This window comes from Henckelia pumila, chromosome 3 (genome assembly GCF_033568475.1).
Source record: "Henckelia pumila isolate YLH828 chromosome 3, ASM3356847v2, whole genome shotgun sequence".
Lineage (NCBI taxonomy): Eukaryota > Viridiplantae > Streptophyta > Magnoliopsida > Lamiales > Gesneriaceae > Henckelia > Henckelia pumila.
This window is the reverse complement of record NC_133122.1, coordinates 134,180,320-134,197,925: the sequence shown is the minus strand read 5'-3', so window position 1 is coordinate 134,197,925 and position 17,606 is coordinate 134,180,320. Positions and strand designations below refer to the sequence as shown.

General features: G+C 37.3%; 1 pseudogene; it reads left to right on the top strand.

Annotated features, from left to right (window-relative positions):
• Nucleotides 1-13,060: 13,060 nt before the first annotated feature.
• Nucleotides 13,061-17,606, top strand: part of LOC140889536 (subtilisin-like protease SBT4.13) — a 62,727-nt pseudogene continuing 58,181 nt past the window's right edge.

The following is a 17,606-nucleotide window of genomic DNA, read 5'->3' as shown; positions in this document are numbered from 1 at the left end:
AAATCTAAAGACAAATTAAGATAACAATATGAAACAGAAAACCATGTCTTATTACAACAAACTGTAATTATACTGATACATGGTAATCAAAAGTATAAAGCAAACAACTCAGGATATTCCGCTTGCATACGACTCTCCGTTTCCCAAGTTGCTTCTTCAACGCCTCGGTGCTGCCACTGTACCATCACAAGTGGTATAGTCTTGTTCCGAAGAACTTTCTTCTTCCTGTCTAGGATACGGATTGGTCGTTTATCAGTAGATTGAATCACATGAGATTCATCAGCTATGTACTGTCGAAGTAACGACACATGAAAAACATTATGTATACTGGAAAGAGATGGCGGTAAAGCCAAACGATATGCAACATCTTCGATCTTCTCCAGTATCTGGAAAGGCCCAATGAAACGAGGAGACAACTTGCCTTTCACACCGAATCTCATCACCTTCCTAAAAGGTGATACTCGTAAGAACACATATTCACCAGGCTCAAACTGAAGTGGCCGACGGTGAATATTAGCATAACTGGCTTGCCGATCTTGAGCAACTTTGATCCTATGTTTGATCAAATCTACCTTGTCTACAATCTGCTGCACCAATTCAGGACCCTCGACTTGTCGTTCCCCGACTTCATCCCAGAATAACGGAATACGACACCGTCGACCGTACAATGCCTCAAAAGGTGTCATATCAATACTACGATGATAACTGTTATTGTAGGCAAATTTGATCAAAGATAATTGATCCTGCCAAGATAAGACAAAGTCCATGACAGACGAACGTAGCATATCCTCCAACGTACGAATCGTCCGCTCTGACTGCCCGTCAGTCTCCGGATGATATGTAGTACTTAAACTTAGAGTGGTACCCAACGCCTGCTGAAAACTACCCCAAAAACGTGAGGTAAATCGCGGATCTCTATCACTAACTATGCTCACTGGAATCCCATGCAATCGCACTATCTCCTGGATATATAAGCGTGCCATGCGATCATAAGAATACTAACGGTTGTAAGGAATGAAATGTGCTGATTTCATCAAACGGTCAATGACAACCCAGATAGCATCACACTGACGTGAAGTCATAGGCAAGTGGGTGACAAAATCCATAGTCACGTGCTCCCACTTCCATTCGAGAATCTCAAGATTCTGCAGTAATCCACCTGGTCGTTGATGTTCAGCCTTGACTTGTTGACAAACCAAACATCTAGAAACAAACTAATAAACACTTCGCTTCATCCCTTTCCACCAGAATCTAGTTCGCAAGTCCTTGTACATTTTCATGCTACTAGGATGAACAGATAATCAACTTCTGTGAGCTTGAGATAGAATATCATTCCTGAGCTCCGCAACATTAGTTACAACCACTCGATTAGATAGGCACAATAAACCATCTGCCTGAAAATGGAATCCAGATGTATTAACTCCATTGGCCAGACGTGCCAAACGCTGAGTCTTAACATCAGATATCTGAGCATCTCTGATCCGAGAATACAATGCTGGCTCAGATAGAATAGTATACAAACGAATCCCATTCCTCCCTTTCTTGTGCTTGAGCGTAAAACTCAATGAACAACACTCTTGAATCATATGAGATATTTCATTAGTCTGAAGTGCAGAAAGTTTCACCTGCCGACTCAAGGCATCAGCAGTAAGATTGGCAGAACCTGGATGATATTTGATTTCACAATCATAATCCTTCAAAAGATCCATCCAGCATCTCTGTCGCATATTCAACTCTACCTGAGTGAATAAATACTTCAAACTCTTGTGATCCGTGAATATCTCAAATTTCTCGCCATAAAGATAATGCCTCCAAATCTTGAGCACAAATACAATGGAGGCTAACTTGAGATCATGCACTGGATAATTATTCTTATGCGTCTTCAATTGTCGAGAAGCATAGGCAATAACATGTCCATGCTGTGTCAAAAGACATCCTAACCCCTGACCAGAGGCATCAATATAAACAACATAACCTCCTGATCCAGAAGGTAGAGCTAGCACAGGTGCAGTAGTAAGACGTCTATGCAGCTCATGAAATGACTCCTCACAATCCGAGGACCAAATGAAGGTAACATCTTTCCGAGTAAGCTGAGTCAAAGGCCTGGCCAACTGTGAAAAATTCTCGATGAACCGACGGTAATATCCAGCTAGACCCAAGAAACTACGAATCTCAGCAACCGTCGTCGGATGAGACCAGTTCAGCACTGCCTCTATCTTACTAGGATCAACAGATATTCCTTCACTAGAAATCACATGACCGAGAAACACTACCCGATCAAGCCAAAATTCACACTTGCTCAATTTCGCATACAACTGCTTATCTTGTAACGTCTGTAAAACAATCCTTATATGCTGTGCATGCTCATCCTTGTCATGAGAATAGACAAGAATATCATCTATGAAGACGAATATATCCCTTATCAAGCGGATCCTGTAACTGCTGTTTCAATTCCCTCATCTCTGCCGGTGCAAGATGATAAGGTGCTCGGGATATAGGCGTAGTTACTGGTACTAGATCAATACCAAATTCAACCTCTCGAACCGGAGGAAAACCAGGAATCTCATCAGGGAATACGTCAGGAAACTCGCTGACAACTGGTAGCTGATCAATACCCGGACTACTCGAAGACATGTCAACTGCATAGATGAGGTAGCCCTCCCCACCTGACTCCAAGACATGACATTCCTTCAGAGCCGAAACAAGTGGCATCGGAGGTCGCGCACCCTCACCATAAAAATACCAGCTATCACCCTCAACAGGATGAAACTGTACCAGACGCTGATAACAATCCACAGTAGCGTGATATAAAGTCAGCATATCTATTCCCAAAATACAATCAAAATCTGTCATCGCTAATATCATCAAATTAGCCAATAACACATTACCCTCAAACTCCAGAAGGCAACCCATCACTAGACGCTTAGTTACTACCTCCTGCTCCAACGGAGTAGATACAACTAAATCCATATCTAATGATACATAAGGTAATCTATGTCTCTTAACGAAGCGACTAGAAATAAAGGAATGCGATGCTCCAGTATCAATTAAGACAAGTGCAGGAATACCACATAAAAAAAAGTTACCTGCCAACATGCGATCGCTTCCCTCAGTAGCCTGCTCCTGAGATAGAGAAAATACCTGCCCTTGAGTCTGGGGACGATAACCAGAAGAACTCTGTGGTGCTGCTGCTGACGTGGAAAAGTAGAAGCCTAAGATCCAACCTGGGATCCCGATCCACTAGCAGAACCCATACGCTGAGGACAATCTCTCCGCAGATGTCCCTGCTGACCACAAATATAACAAGCACCAGTATCTCTCCGACATGAAGCTGCAGGATGCTTCTCACCACAGTGGCTACAAAACTCCTCCTTCTTCTTCTTCTTCCCAAAGTGGAATGTACCTCGTGAACCACGAGAACCAGACGAAGTAGTAGGAGTAGAAGAAGACGTAGGTACAGATGGCACAACAGATTGAGCTCGAGGCTCAAAAAATCCACTAGGCTGTCCTGGCATCATCAACTGTGCCCGCCTGTTGCTAGTCTCCACAAAATGACAACAGTTCACAAAAGTTTCAAAAGATACCGGGTCATCACAGACGACAACCTGAGAGTAGATATCCTGATTCAAACCTTGCAGAAAGATATCATATTTTGATGCATCACTGTTACTGATATGAGGACTGAAAGGTAGCAGATCAAGAAATCGTTGCTGATATTGATCAATAGTCATTGATCCTTTCCTCAGAGTAAGCAACTCCATCGATCGTGCTTGGCGAACAGCCGGAGGAAAATACAATTTCTGGAACTCCCGACAAAAATCCCCCCAAGTCACCTGTCCTCTCTCAGTACGTGCCTGAGCAGCCTTGGCATCCCACCAAAAACATGCTCGATCCTCTAGAACAAATTCTAGAACTTCCAGGTTCTGATCCTCAGTACAATCGAAAGCACAAAAAGTACTCTCGAGTTTAGACATCCAACTCCTCGCCTGTTCAGGATTCTCGCCTCCCACCAAGGGTTTTGGTCCTACCTGCATGAACTTATTAATAGTATAGCGACGTCTACCCTCATGAGGACGATGTCGATCATCCAGATGATGATGGAGACGATGATGATGACCACCTCCCTGGCCAACACTATCGTGACTCTCGTCAGCCATATCCTGAAAAGAATTGCACATTAAAATCCCAATGCGCAAGAATTACTAGACTAAATCCCAAGTACTAATCCCAAAATCTATGCATGCTCTGATACCAAAAATGTATTGACCCTGCATGGTATCACCTACTAACTGGCAACTAATAGCATGCATTAAACTTAATACAGCAAAAAAACTTAACAGAGTAAAACGTGCGGAAACATAACCATAATTTACATATCAGCTTAGTAATAAAATCCAGGCTTAAATCTGTAGTGATACAACCATATCTAAATTCTTAAAAGTAAACATTATACAGCTATATCAAATCCTGCTGCATAAAAAACTACCAGCTCCATCCATCCTGCAACCTGCCCCGTGGAATAGGGTGTCCAAGATAACAACTAGGACGTGAGCGCTAACGCTCATTACATAGACATGAGTAAACATATGTATATAATGCATGAAACATGATGACTGGTAAAGGGTCATCCAAAAATTCATGCTCAGTACCGGCGCCACATGAGTTCTGTCACCGCATGGATCAACCTCTGGATGCAACCACACTCGTCTAGTACACCAGAGTAGACAGACATAAATGCCCCCGCCGTCGCGGTACTCTCAGTGACAGACTATCGAGTATAGAGTTGAGCGGCTCTATAATCAGGTATAACAAGGTATAGGCTCAACGTGTATGTGCACATGACATATGAATATGGAAAACGGTAAATCATACATCATGCCAAATAATAATGCCAAATAAATGCAATATATAAACATGTATACTCGCTGGCAATCTCAGTCAATGTGTACGTACTTAACACCGAAGTCTGAATAAGCTGGAAAAAGACAACCCCTAGCTTTCCTAGGTCAACTCCCGACCTGACTTGGTCTCAAGCTTGACCCAAACTGGTCTCTTGGTCCGACCCTGAGCTCTTCCTTCCCGAGCTATTCCTTCCCGAATTCCCGAACTAATCTTTCCCGAGCTAAGATATGAAGTGAGATGGAAGTGATGTGAAAAATAACTAAATCCCCAGCTCCTATTTATAGACAAATATTTGGGGTGATCGGGATTTTTGAGCTGACGTCGAGACGTCCGAGCTCCTATAAGCACGCCACATATCAGATGCTTGAGCTGAGTCACTACCATTATTGACAGCTCATGCTTAGGTGCCAACTATCATTCATGCAAGCGTCCACACACCTGCCTGCCTGTCCTGGAGGGTTCGGGCTTCCCTAATAGCAGTTTGGGATTCCCTAGCAGCAGGTCGGGATTCCTTAATAGCAGTTCGGGATTCCCTAGCAGCTTTTCAAACTTCCTTAGTAACAAAAGTCCCTAACAGACTAACAGCAGAATTCCCTAGCTGTAGAATCCCTAGCAAGAGAATTCCCTAGCTAAAGAATCCCTAGCTGTATAATCCCTAGCAGCAAATTCCTAGCTGCTTATGTTTCCCTAGCTGCTCATATTTCCCTAGCTGCTCATGTTTCCCTAGCTGCTCATATTCCCTAGCTGCTCATCAGTTCAGCAGTTAAGACTGGACCCTTAATCATGATTATCATATTATTATCTTAAAATAAAATCTGGGTTACTACAGAAATAGAAGAAAAACAGTCCAAAAAATTAGAGCATATAGTTTCTTACATATGTAAAAAAAGCACTTATTATGAATTAATAAAAAGAAAAAATAAAATATTATTTAGTGTGTCAATAACAATCCATATGGATACATATAGTTGTTAAATGTTTTCGTCAAGAGCTACAATTTCAATGTCAAATAGGTTGGGCGTCATCTTCTTACTATCAAAAATTGAGAGTGAACTCAACACAAGCAAGTGGTGGTAATGGAGTGAGATTTACTGGCTTTCATTTCAAGATTTTGAATCTGATATGGGGCTTCACTTCTTGCCTGTTTTATTTTTCATTCCTTTCATGATAATGTATGTATAGGTATTAGCAAATAAACTTCTGGTTTAGAGGAAATTATTTTTAGTTTTTCCAGTCATTATTGGATTTTTGTTATGTCAATGCTTAGTGGTTAAAGGGTACCACTTATTTTTGGTGATACTTTGCAAATCATTCATGGGAAGGGGAAATAATTTTCTACCTTGTCCCAACTATATTGTTATTGCTTCGATTGTTTGCTTGTTTGTTATTCGGAAATCAATTTCTCTAGTGTTTTGAGATATAAACAAGTGCATGTATGTGTTATATAATATTTTGAATTGGAAGATGCTCTAATTTACAAAATGATGTGTTGCAGATTATGGAGAAAGTGGATCTGATGAAACAAAAGATTCAAGAGATGAGATTGAGTGATCGTGGTTATTTCGTGTTAGAAAATGTAATGTAATGCTAGATCAGTTTAAGTGTATTTAGTATTTCGAAAACGTTAAGTGATTGTAAACGTTGGTATCTCAGAATTGTTGGCATTTCATCATTTTTAATGACAATGGTGTATTATTTTGGTGTTCGGCATGATTCCTAGTCATTGTTAGTATATCAAATAAATTCGTGTTACCTCTGATTTTGATCGGCCCCCTCCAATTTATGGCATGGATTGTTCCAAAGAAAGGTTCTATGTTGCTTAAATATGGTCGTAAAGGAAAGCCTAAAGTTTATCCATTTAGACTCTCTAATGTATGCCTATAAATGTTTACGAGCAATTCCACCCACTCTTATGTTGCACTGTCACTTGAATTTCTAACATAATTTGGTAATGCATTTTTTACTTCTCGATAGTGTCGGTTTACTATCATTATTCTTCGGTTTACTTGTCATTGCAATTCATTTGTGATGCAAATTGAATTATTTTATACCCAATATCTTATCGAAAAGTAGATATACTGTGTCAGAAATGGTTAATTTCAACCATTCATGTTATCAGCCACAGTTTATCACAAAAAATAAAATGGCCAAGCGTCACACTGGATCAAATAACCAAGGTTTTCAATACTATATTCAATAGCAGGTTTCAAAATATCCTCAACAATAATGATGCATTGAACAATTCCATACATGTTTCAAAATATGTTAATTCCTTGCAATATATTACAAATATTCACAGCAGGTTCTCCTCTTGGCATGCCTTTTTAGCAATTCTTCTCTCTTGGCATGCCTTGTTACACCATTTGGTAACATACAAGTTAGCCACTATTTTCTCTATCTTTTGGATTTCTTGTCCGACTTGATCAACATCTGATGGAGCGAATGGTTCCTTTGGTGTCGACAATGCCCTTGTTGATTAAATAGAAGCAAGTGCAGTGAAGAGCGTCCAGAAAGCTTTATTGTTTTACTTCGTCTACATCCTGATAAACTTCAGCAAAACAGTGCTTCTTTTAATCAAAGTACATATTGGAAAAAAAATTTGACCTTCTTCAAATACTGTCATAGTTGGTAACTCTCTAAGCAGCAACAAACCATTACCAACGACTTATCTTAAAGTATAAACTAAGATTTTTAAAAAAAAAAACAAAAAAAGAATCTGTCCCTTTCTATTGTTGATATAACGGGAATGGAATCAAGATTAAGTACTGTCGTTTTTATCTAATAGATTGAATCAATACACAACTAGAACTAATAAACAGGGAATGAAACAAACATCAAAAGCAATGCTAATTTTTTGTTGGCTCCTTTATTGTCGACATCTAGTCAATATCTTTGTGATGGTAAAAAGATACAAAGATTAGTAACAATAATTGTGTCCAATAGCTGCTTTGACAACACAAATAAATGTTTTTAAAATCTAAAGTTGATTACAAAAACTCACAAGTCACAACGAGCTTCTGTAATTGCCACAAAACTTTTAATGACATTTCCAATTCACAGATCTCAGCTTACCCCACGCTGCACTAGAAATAATCAATCGAAGCTTGTGTCTGTAATGGAGGCCGACCAACAAGGAGAAGCGGCTCGAGGAAAAATTATGTTTGAGTGAGGACTGGAAAGAGATTGGATGATGGACCGGAAATATGGAGGGCGGTGAGTGGACATTGACGGCGAGGAGAAGGAGAAGCGATAAGAGATAATAGAAAACTTGGGCGGAGAGTGAAATTGTGGCAAAGAGAGAGTGAATAAAGATGGTGAATAAAGCGGGAAGAAGTTTTAAAATTTTGAAATTTTCGGTCATCGTTAAGCAATAACCATGGTTCCCAATCCCATTTTCTTTTCCCATTTAAAAAAATTGTATTTGATTTAACAGGTGTCAAAATATGTGTCGTTCAAGGCACTACATCGAATTAGCCCTCCTTCATGCCAACTCCCCATTTCCCCTCAAGAAACCATCGGCCACTCCATTTCTTCCACCCCTCGCCGCCGACCACCTCCCCTTGCCGACCTTCCGCCGTGAAGGTCACCTAGGAGTCTTGTCCAGCTCCAGCCGTGGGATTAGTGGGTGTGTCCAGCCTTCTCTTCTTCTCTTCTTGTTTCAAGTTTGAGGCAAGATTTTTGTTCCTCTTTTGAAACCCAAGTATAGAGTATTATGTGCCTTGTTTCCTTCTTTTTAAATCTCAAATTTTTGCATCATTTTCTTTATGTTTGGAATGTTTTTAATCTGAAAATCAGTAGGGGTGATCCTTGTATTTCGAAAATTGCATGTTTTGTTGCTAGAAGGATTCATGGGTTGAAATGAGATGAAGAACTTGCATGAATTTAAGTTTCTTGGTACTATGTTGTAAAATCAGAAATGATGCATTGATTCCAATCTATTTTCATGTGTGCATGGTGGGTTTTAAGCCTCAAATGTTGTTGGCCAAGTTAATTTATACATGAGCTTCGAAATGTTGTGGAAAATATTGAGTTCGTGGCGTTTGAATCAAAATTTTTGAATGAATGGATGAAGGGAGTTGAGGGGCTGCCATGGGGTGTTTTTGAGGTTGTACATGTGAATTTGGATGTGTTTTAGGAGGGCCATGGGGCTGGTCATGGAACTAGTAGGTTGGGTGGTCACTTGGAAGAGTTTTGAAGATGTTAGGGGAAAAAAGGGAGAGGTAATGTAGTGATGGGCTAGGGATTTGTCCAAGGGTCCTAGATGGGTGTCTAGGCATGTTTGCAAGTTGTTTTTATGGGTTTTTGAGGGGTAATAGGTTAAGGGATGAGCTCGGGAGTCTATAGTGTCAAGAGGTCCAAAAATAGAATTTTTTACCGTTGCGTCAAGTCTTGTGAAAAAGTTCTGGTGAGTTCGGTTTTAAAGGCCTGGACAGGGGCTACCTCTGATTTTCTTAATGTATAGGATGTTAGAATCGTTTTGGTGTAAATTGGGCCTATTTTGGATAAAAATCAACTAGGTTATGTGTGTTTTAAATTGAGGTGACGCGAGCAGATTTTTTTGTTTTCTACGGGCTGTTCGGGAGTCTAAGTTGTTGAGTTTGCTTGGGCCATTATAACATGTGAATTCTGGACTTATGAGTATTTTAAGGTGTGTTTGAAGGGCCGGTTTGAACGGAAACCTTTTGAATTTAAACAGGATGAGTTTTGGATTTTATGGGTTAACAGCTCGAGTTGGGCCTTGTGAGCGTAAACTTAAGTAAAAGAAAAAAAACTTTAAATCCAAGTGTGCTCCCCTACACTCCAATCATCCATGAAAATGTATGTCATGCTATCTTTTGATTTTATGTTGTTTAAATTATTCAACGCCCATTTATTCGCGTGTGTGCCTTGAAATCCATTTGTAATCTAGTCCCAAAGTCTTATTTTAAAGAATGCTTGTGAAGGAAAGAGTTGAAATGAGAAATGTTAATTGAAAGAAAAAGTTAAAGAATGAAGTGAGTTGGTTGTGACTTCTACGTGCAATGTTGGGTCGGGGGATGCCCTGATTCACTTGCCAAATTACGTATAGTACGAGGTCGAGAGACATCTCGGTTTTTCTACCAAATAGACGTGTAGTACGAGGTTGGGAGCAATCTCGATTTCCCTACCAAATGGACGCGTAGTACGAGGTCGGGAGCAATCTCGATTTCCCTACCAATTAAAGGGCAATGTGGGGTCCAGAGAAATCTTGACTTCCTTGCCGGCATTGTATACTATAGTCATCGATCGATCGAAATCATAGTCACAGTCGAGGATCCAAATTCAAAAGTAAAAGTATAGGATGAATGAATCATGGTTGTGTTTTTCACCGCATATTGATATTGTTATTACTTCGGGCATGTTATGATTTTTTCCTTTCGTATGAGATTTCATAAGCGTATTTAGTCCTATTTTGAGTATGATGCATTTTTTTGAACTCTTGTTGTACTATTTAAATCTTGCTAAGCTTTTAGGCTCACTACTATGCTTGGTGCAGGTGAGCATGCAGTCGAGACTACGAGGCAGGATTTTCAGGGTCCGTAGGTGTTCGGTGACACGCTCTGACCGTTGCCGCTCTTTTATTTTCGCATTATGTCGTTGTAATAATTATACATTGTTGTATGTCGTTTTCTTTCCAGTAGCAGGATGTGTTATTCCCTGCAATTATGTTGGCGTGTAAATATTAAATATTTTTTTCCCTTCTTCTGGCGTCGAATTAGGTATTTTTTTATATGCCTTGTGACATGTTTACCTCGGAATGTGGTTTATTTTTAAACTTCTGTTTGAGACAGGTGGCTTTATTATTCAAACAAATAGGTCATGCCAAAATTTTTAAAATTTTCCGCATATCTTTATTTATTTAAATATTAGTAGTTAGGGTCGTTTCAATTTAAGTTATATATTTCGATATGGTTGTATCACTAATGAGTTAGAGATTTAAACTTTGTTTATTTAATTTGATGATTTCTTCCGGTAAAAAAAAAACAATTGATGATTTCTTTGATAATTTGATATATTACTGAAGAAAATAAATTAATTTATCCAAGAATAGGATATGATAGGATATTAATATAAAAAAAAAAAGAAAAAAGCAAAGGCATTTATTTATTTTTTCAGAAAAATAAAGAAATTTATTTTTTTTTTCCTTTGAAAGAAAAAGACATTTATTTGAACTATTAATCATTATAACATAAACAATATGACATCATATCTTATCGTATTTCTGAATTCATTAATTTGTACCATAGTTGATTCATTAATGTTTACCGCATTCATTCTGTGTTACAGGCAATCATAGTCCAATTTTTCCGTTGACCAAAATTAACAAAATCAAAGCACATATTTTGGCAACACAGCATAAAATCAACCAAGTTCAAGATTATAAATTATGATTTAGAAAAGACAAGGAAAATTATAAATTTTGTCCTTTATATTTATTTATTTCCCATTTTGATCTTCCATTTATCGAATTCTAGTCCTAGTATGTTATGTTTGTTTTATTTTTTAAAAAATTGAGGAAATAGCACCAAATACCCCTATAAAATTGTTGAAGAGCTAATAACCCCTTGTATAATGAATTTGAGCAACTCAACCCCTCTGTTATATTTTTTTAGCTGACTCTCCCCAAAAAGTTTTTTTTTATCTGAACCATATTTTAAAAAACAAAAAATACCTCAATTTAAAAATAATACTCTATCATTTTGTTAATTGACATATTATATATTTTGAGCCATCAAATTTGTAGTACAAGGATTTATTTATTTATCACTTAAAATCATACAAATCTCAATCGATTGAATTGAATTATTATGTTATGATTATATTATCTTATCTTATATTAGCTACATGAAAAAAAACTGTGATTATTTAAAAAAACTAAAATGATATATGAAAAAATTTCACCAAAAAAATAATATTTTGTCGAAACATAATTTTTAGAGAACTTAAAAATAATAACAAAAAAATAGATGCTTGATAATATTTTTCACTAAAAATTTATTTAATCTATTTTACCTAAGAAAATAAATAAAAATATATCATTTTCATTGTGAATTTTTTATCCTTTCCTCAAATTATTTGTTAAGATTAACTGTATGAAATTTAAATTTGAAGAAAATTGGTGCCAAAAATTTTGATTTTTTTTAATATATCATTTTATTTTTTTTAAATAATAACATTTTTCATGTAGCTAATATAAGATAATATAATACAATCATAACATAATTAGAATTCAATTCAATCGGTTGATATTTGTATGATTTTAAGTGATAAAAAATAAATAAATCCTTGCACAACAAATTTGATGGATCGAAGTATATAATATATCAATTGACAAAATGATAGAGTATTATTTTTAAATTGAGGTATTTTTTGTTTTTTAATATATATTTTATATTTAAAAAATATATATTTTGGGGAGAGTTAACTTAAAAAAAAATATAACACAGGGGTTCATTTGCTCAAACTCATTTCACAGGGGGTTATTAGCTCTTCAATAATTTCACGATGATAATTTGGTACTATTTTCTTGTACGAATAGAGACTTTCTTGCTAAAAAAATTATAACATAGGAGTTTAAATGTTCAAACTCGTTACACAAGGATGTATTAGCTAATGGGTACTTTCACAAGGGTGGTTGGAGAAATTTTATCAAAATTTAAGTGATGTAACGCACAAACACTTTCAAATAAAGAAAACTATAATTAGAAAACAAATTATCATAATTTCTGAAAAAACAATGAAAGATTCAAGAATACAGCTCAATTCAGACAATACATCGTACCAAAATCCCAAAAAAAAAAAGCTCGAATATAAAGCATGGAGAAAGCAATTTTCCCCGAAAAAGAAAAAAAGAAAATCAACATTTTGAGAATACATGGGATCCAAAATAAGGATACCCTTAAGTCAGAGAAGAAAATCTTAATCAATTCATTTAGTAGAATCAACCCCTTGAAATGAAATAAGCTGAATCTTATTCTGAAACAAAATTTTCATTTCTATTTAAGAATGTAAAAAGGCAAAGACAAGTACACACATGCACATCTTTGTCTCACATTTCAATTCTTCAACAATGCGCCGAATTCTGCAATCTCTCAAAATTTCCTCTTTTTTGTTTGCTCTATGTTTTCTGAGCGGGATAATGTTATGTCATGCTTGGGATGATCAAAAGAGGAAGAATTACATAGTGTACATGGGACATCTCGGGGAGAACGAAGAATCGTCATCTTCCACATACCACTCCAGCATGCTTCAAGATGTTGTTGACATCAGGTATCATAAACTTGTGTAACATTTTGCAAAATTAAAAGATATGGTATTTTTAGAGAAAAAAAAACAAAGTTTTCATTTTCGTGATTTGTTCTTGTTTCTCTAAGGTTTCGAGGTCAATCAATAACCAAAAGTTACGGACGGAGTTTCAATGGATTTGTTGACAATCTAACGGATGAAGTGCAGGAAAAGTTGGCGAGTAAACTTCTGTTCTCTCATTTTTCACATAATTTGAAATACAGGTAAGGAAGAAGTGGTATCGATTTTTCCTAGTAAAGCTCTTCATCTACAAACAACAAGATCATGGGATTTCATGGGACTCCACGAAAATTCTCAATTGAAATCCTACTGTGGAGAGCGACACGATTATTGGGGTCATTGACACAGGAATATGGCCGGAATCAAAGAGTTTCAGTGATAAAGACTTTAGCCCTCCTCCCAAGAAATGGAAAGGAGCGTGTAAAGGAGGACAAAATTTCACCTGCAATAAGTAAATTAAATCCATTTTGTCACCACCATGTCCTTCCTGTTCTTGAGAAGTTGACAAATCTGTTAGTGCGTGCAGCAAACTAATCGGAGCCCGGTACTGCGGCTCCTTCAAGCCTTTGGATGTTGAATCGGCAAGGGATGCAGAAGGCCACAGATCTCATACCGCGTCTACAGCAGCTGGTAATGCGGTTAAGGACACCAGTTTTTACGACATTGCTAATGGGACTGCAAGAGGAGGCGCGTCGGCTAGAATCGCTGCACATAAAGTTTGTTATCCTAATCAGGGGTGCCAGTCTTCAGATATATTAGCTGCGTTTGATGATGCTATAGCTGATGGAGTTGATATCATTACCGTCTCTATCGCAAACTCTTATCCAGGTAAAGTGGATGAGGACGTGATTGCAATCGGATCGTTTCATGCTTTACAAAAGGGTATTTTAGTAGTTCAATCAGCAGGGAATAAAGGGCTTGGTCGGATCACAAGCATCGATCCATGGATTCTCACGGTTGCAGCTAGCACTACTAATAGAGGTATCATCACCAAAGTGGCTCTTGGGAATGGAACTGCAATTGTGGTATGCATGCTCTTAAAAATATGAAGCGTAGCTAAACTTCTGAGCTCCCATTTTGGTGAAATTTTACCTTATCTTACAGGGAAAATCGATCAATGCTTTCGACTTCAAGGGGAATAGTTTTCCCTTAGCTTATGGGCAAGAAACCTCAAGCACATGCAAAGAACCAGATGCTGAGTTTGTTAACTAACTTCCCATTTGTTGTTCCAAAACATACACATTATTTTTTTAATTAATTTTTTGTATGAAAATTTCAGGTCCTGCTTACCAAATTGTTTAGATCAAACAAAATTAAAAGACAAGGTTGTTCTTTGCAACTAAGACATCGGCTTGGCAGAAGCAATCCGCGCTGGAGCAGTTGGTACAGACCTACCACTGATAAGATCTGATGTTTCCTTCATCGTTCCAATCCCCCTTTCTTCTTTAAGTATGACAAACTTCCATGACATGGAAGGCTACTGAAAGAACATGTTGTGCATATGTCTTTTAAATTATTTCCTTATTGCATTCAATTTCTATATTTATAGTTTTGCCTTTCTTAGAACATGTTTTAAAATTGGTAATATCAGATATATCTTGATTCGAAATATGTGATTTCTGATGATATATTGTTTCCATGCTTTGTAGATTCTTATTTATGGAAACATATTGAAGATCTATTTATAGGAGTGCTTGGACCGATCTGATAACACGACAATCAAGAGAGAAGAGAGTGAAACGTAGAGAGCAAAATACATAGAGAAAGTACTGCAGAAATTCTAGAGTGTTGAAGATCGATCATTGAAGAATTTCTGAAGAGATACTACTGCTACGTTGTGTTTCCGAGTAGTGTTGGAAACACTGAAAAACACACGAGTGAAGTGTTATTCAGAAAGTGTTTCTTTGGTTTTCATTTTTTGGTTTAGAACTTCCTATTGATGTTTTATTCTAGTTTTTACTAGTTTTTAGGAAGTCTTTTATTTTCTCAATCTGTTGAGAAAAGTAGATTTTTCGTAAAACAATCACTAGTTGTTTTTTGTAAACTGATTTAATTTTTTAGTGATTATTTCGTCATGAGGCATAGTACAAGTACTTAGTACTTGTGCATAAATATCTGTGTGTTATTTACTTTTACTGTTAGTTAATTATTCTGTTGCATAGTGTTATCGTGAAGTGTTGACAACACTGAAAGATAACACACACTCGAAAAGTTTTTTTGTATTTTTGTGATTTCATACTGTCCAAACCTTACAATTGGCGTCAGAGACATTCACTTGACGATACTAAGTGTGATTCTATTTTTGTGTTTGATAGGACATCACAATGGAGATACCTTATTCAGGAACTGCTCAACGCCCTCCAATCTTGGATGGATCCAACTATTCTATTCGGAAGTAAGGATGAGTGTCTACATCAAATCGATTGATGAAAAGGCATGGCAGCATGTGCTACAAGGATGGAATCCACCAAGGAGAACTGATGGAGAAGGAGATTTTCTCCTCAAACCAGAAACGGAATGGAATGCCGATGAAACTGCTGCTTCGAATATGAACAACAAAGCTCTTAATGCTATATTTACTTCTCTTGATTCTAATATGTTTTCACTGGTCACTAACTGTGTATGTGCTAAATAGGCTTGGGAAAAACTTCAAATGCACTGTGAAGGATCAGATAGTGTGCGTCAAACCAAAAGAAGGATTCTTACTACTCAGTTTGAAAATCTGAATGGAAGAGAGTGAGACAATTGATGATTATGAACGCCGCTTGAGGAAGATCGAGAATGCGGCAATTGATCTTGGTGATGCTATTTCAAATGAATGCTTGGTGAGCAAAGTGTTGAGATCACTGCCAAAAAGATTTCAAATGAAGATTTGTGTCATTGATGAATCAAAGGACACATCAATTCTGGGATTGGATGAATTGATGAGTTCACTTCGAACATATGAGTTAGAGATGAATTTTGGAAAAAAGGACAAAGGTAAGTCTATTGCACTTCAAGTTTCTAATGACTCATACAATGATTTTGTTGATCTGACACAGGGAGTCAACGAGTCTAACTTAGGAGATGATTCAATCGCCTTTCTTACCAAACAATTTGGTAACTACTTGAAGAGAATGAGAGATTATAAGAAACCTGGTCAGAAACCCAAAGTTTTGAATGCTCCTACTGTTGGAAAACCATTGAGGATATGCGGACCAGAACAGAATACCATCCCTTCAAAGAGTCAAAATCACTTTCAGAAAGAAGGAAAAACACTGAATATATTGAAGAAGTTTGAATCTGTGAAGTGTCATGAGTGCACAGGCTTCGGTCACTATGCTAATGAGTGCCCAACCAGACTTTGCAAAGGAATGTGTGCTTCCCTAAGTGATGATGAAGATGAGGAAGGAACAAAAAAAGGAGAAGAAGAGACTCAAAATGCCCTTTCATTTTTGGTGCTGCAGAAGAAACACAGTGTTATTACAGGTGTCACAACATTTGGTCACAACACTGACCGAAAGGTACTGTGTCTGAATGCATCTATTTCTGGAGACTCAAATCAGGAAGTTGGTGAAGTAGAACTTTTTTGGGATAATGCTCAGAAGATGTATGAAGAATTGTATAATGACTGGATATTAAGGAACAAGACAAATTCTGCTTTAACAAAGGAGAACAGTGAACTGAAAGCTTCAGTGGCTAGACTTGAACTTGTTCTGAGCAAGAAGGATTTAGAACTAGGCAAGGTCAAAGAAGAACTTGGAAGAGCCAATGCAACTCTTGCAAAGTATAATTCAAGCAAGACCAAGTTGGATTCAATTTTGATGATGGGAAAAGAAGATAAAGTTGGTCTAGGGTTTCATAATAGCAAGTTTGAAGTTGGGGAGTTGTCACAAACTGTTTTTGTCAAAGAGAACAGTAACTCTGCTAGTGTTCCAATTGTAATTCTAAAGGAAAAACCAATTCCATTGAAGACACAAGTTCCTGTTCAGAGGAAAAAGCAAAGGAATCATAGGTTTGTTTGTCATTACTGTCATAAGCAAGGTCACATCAAGCCTTATTGTTATAAGCTTAGGTATGACTATATGTACTGGAATTCCAGGCAAGAGCTGTCATCAGTGTTGCCAACACTGAACCAGAACACTGCCAGGAAGAAAAATTTTGAGAAAAAGTTTTGGGTACCAAAAGCTAAATCTAGTTGTAATGTCGTTTATACTTCCTTGAAAACTAATGTTGCAGGTCATTGGTACTTCGACAGTGGTAGTTCACGCCACATGACAGGATTGAAAAAGTATCTTTCTGACTATGTTGAACATGATAAAGGAAAAGTGACATATGGAGGAGGAGCCAATGGAAAGATTGTTGAAAAAGGAACTTTGAATGTAGAAGGACTGCCTAAG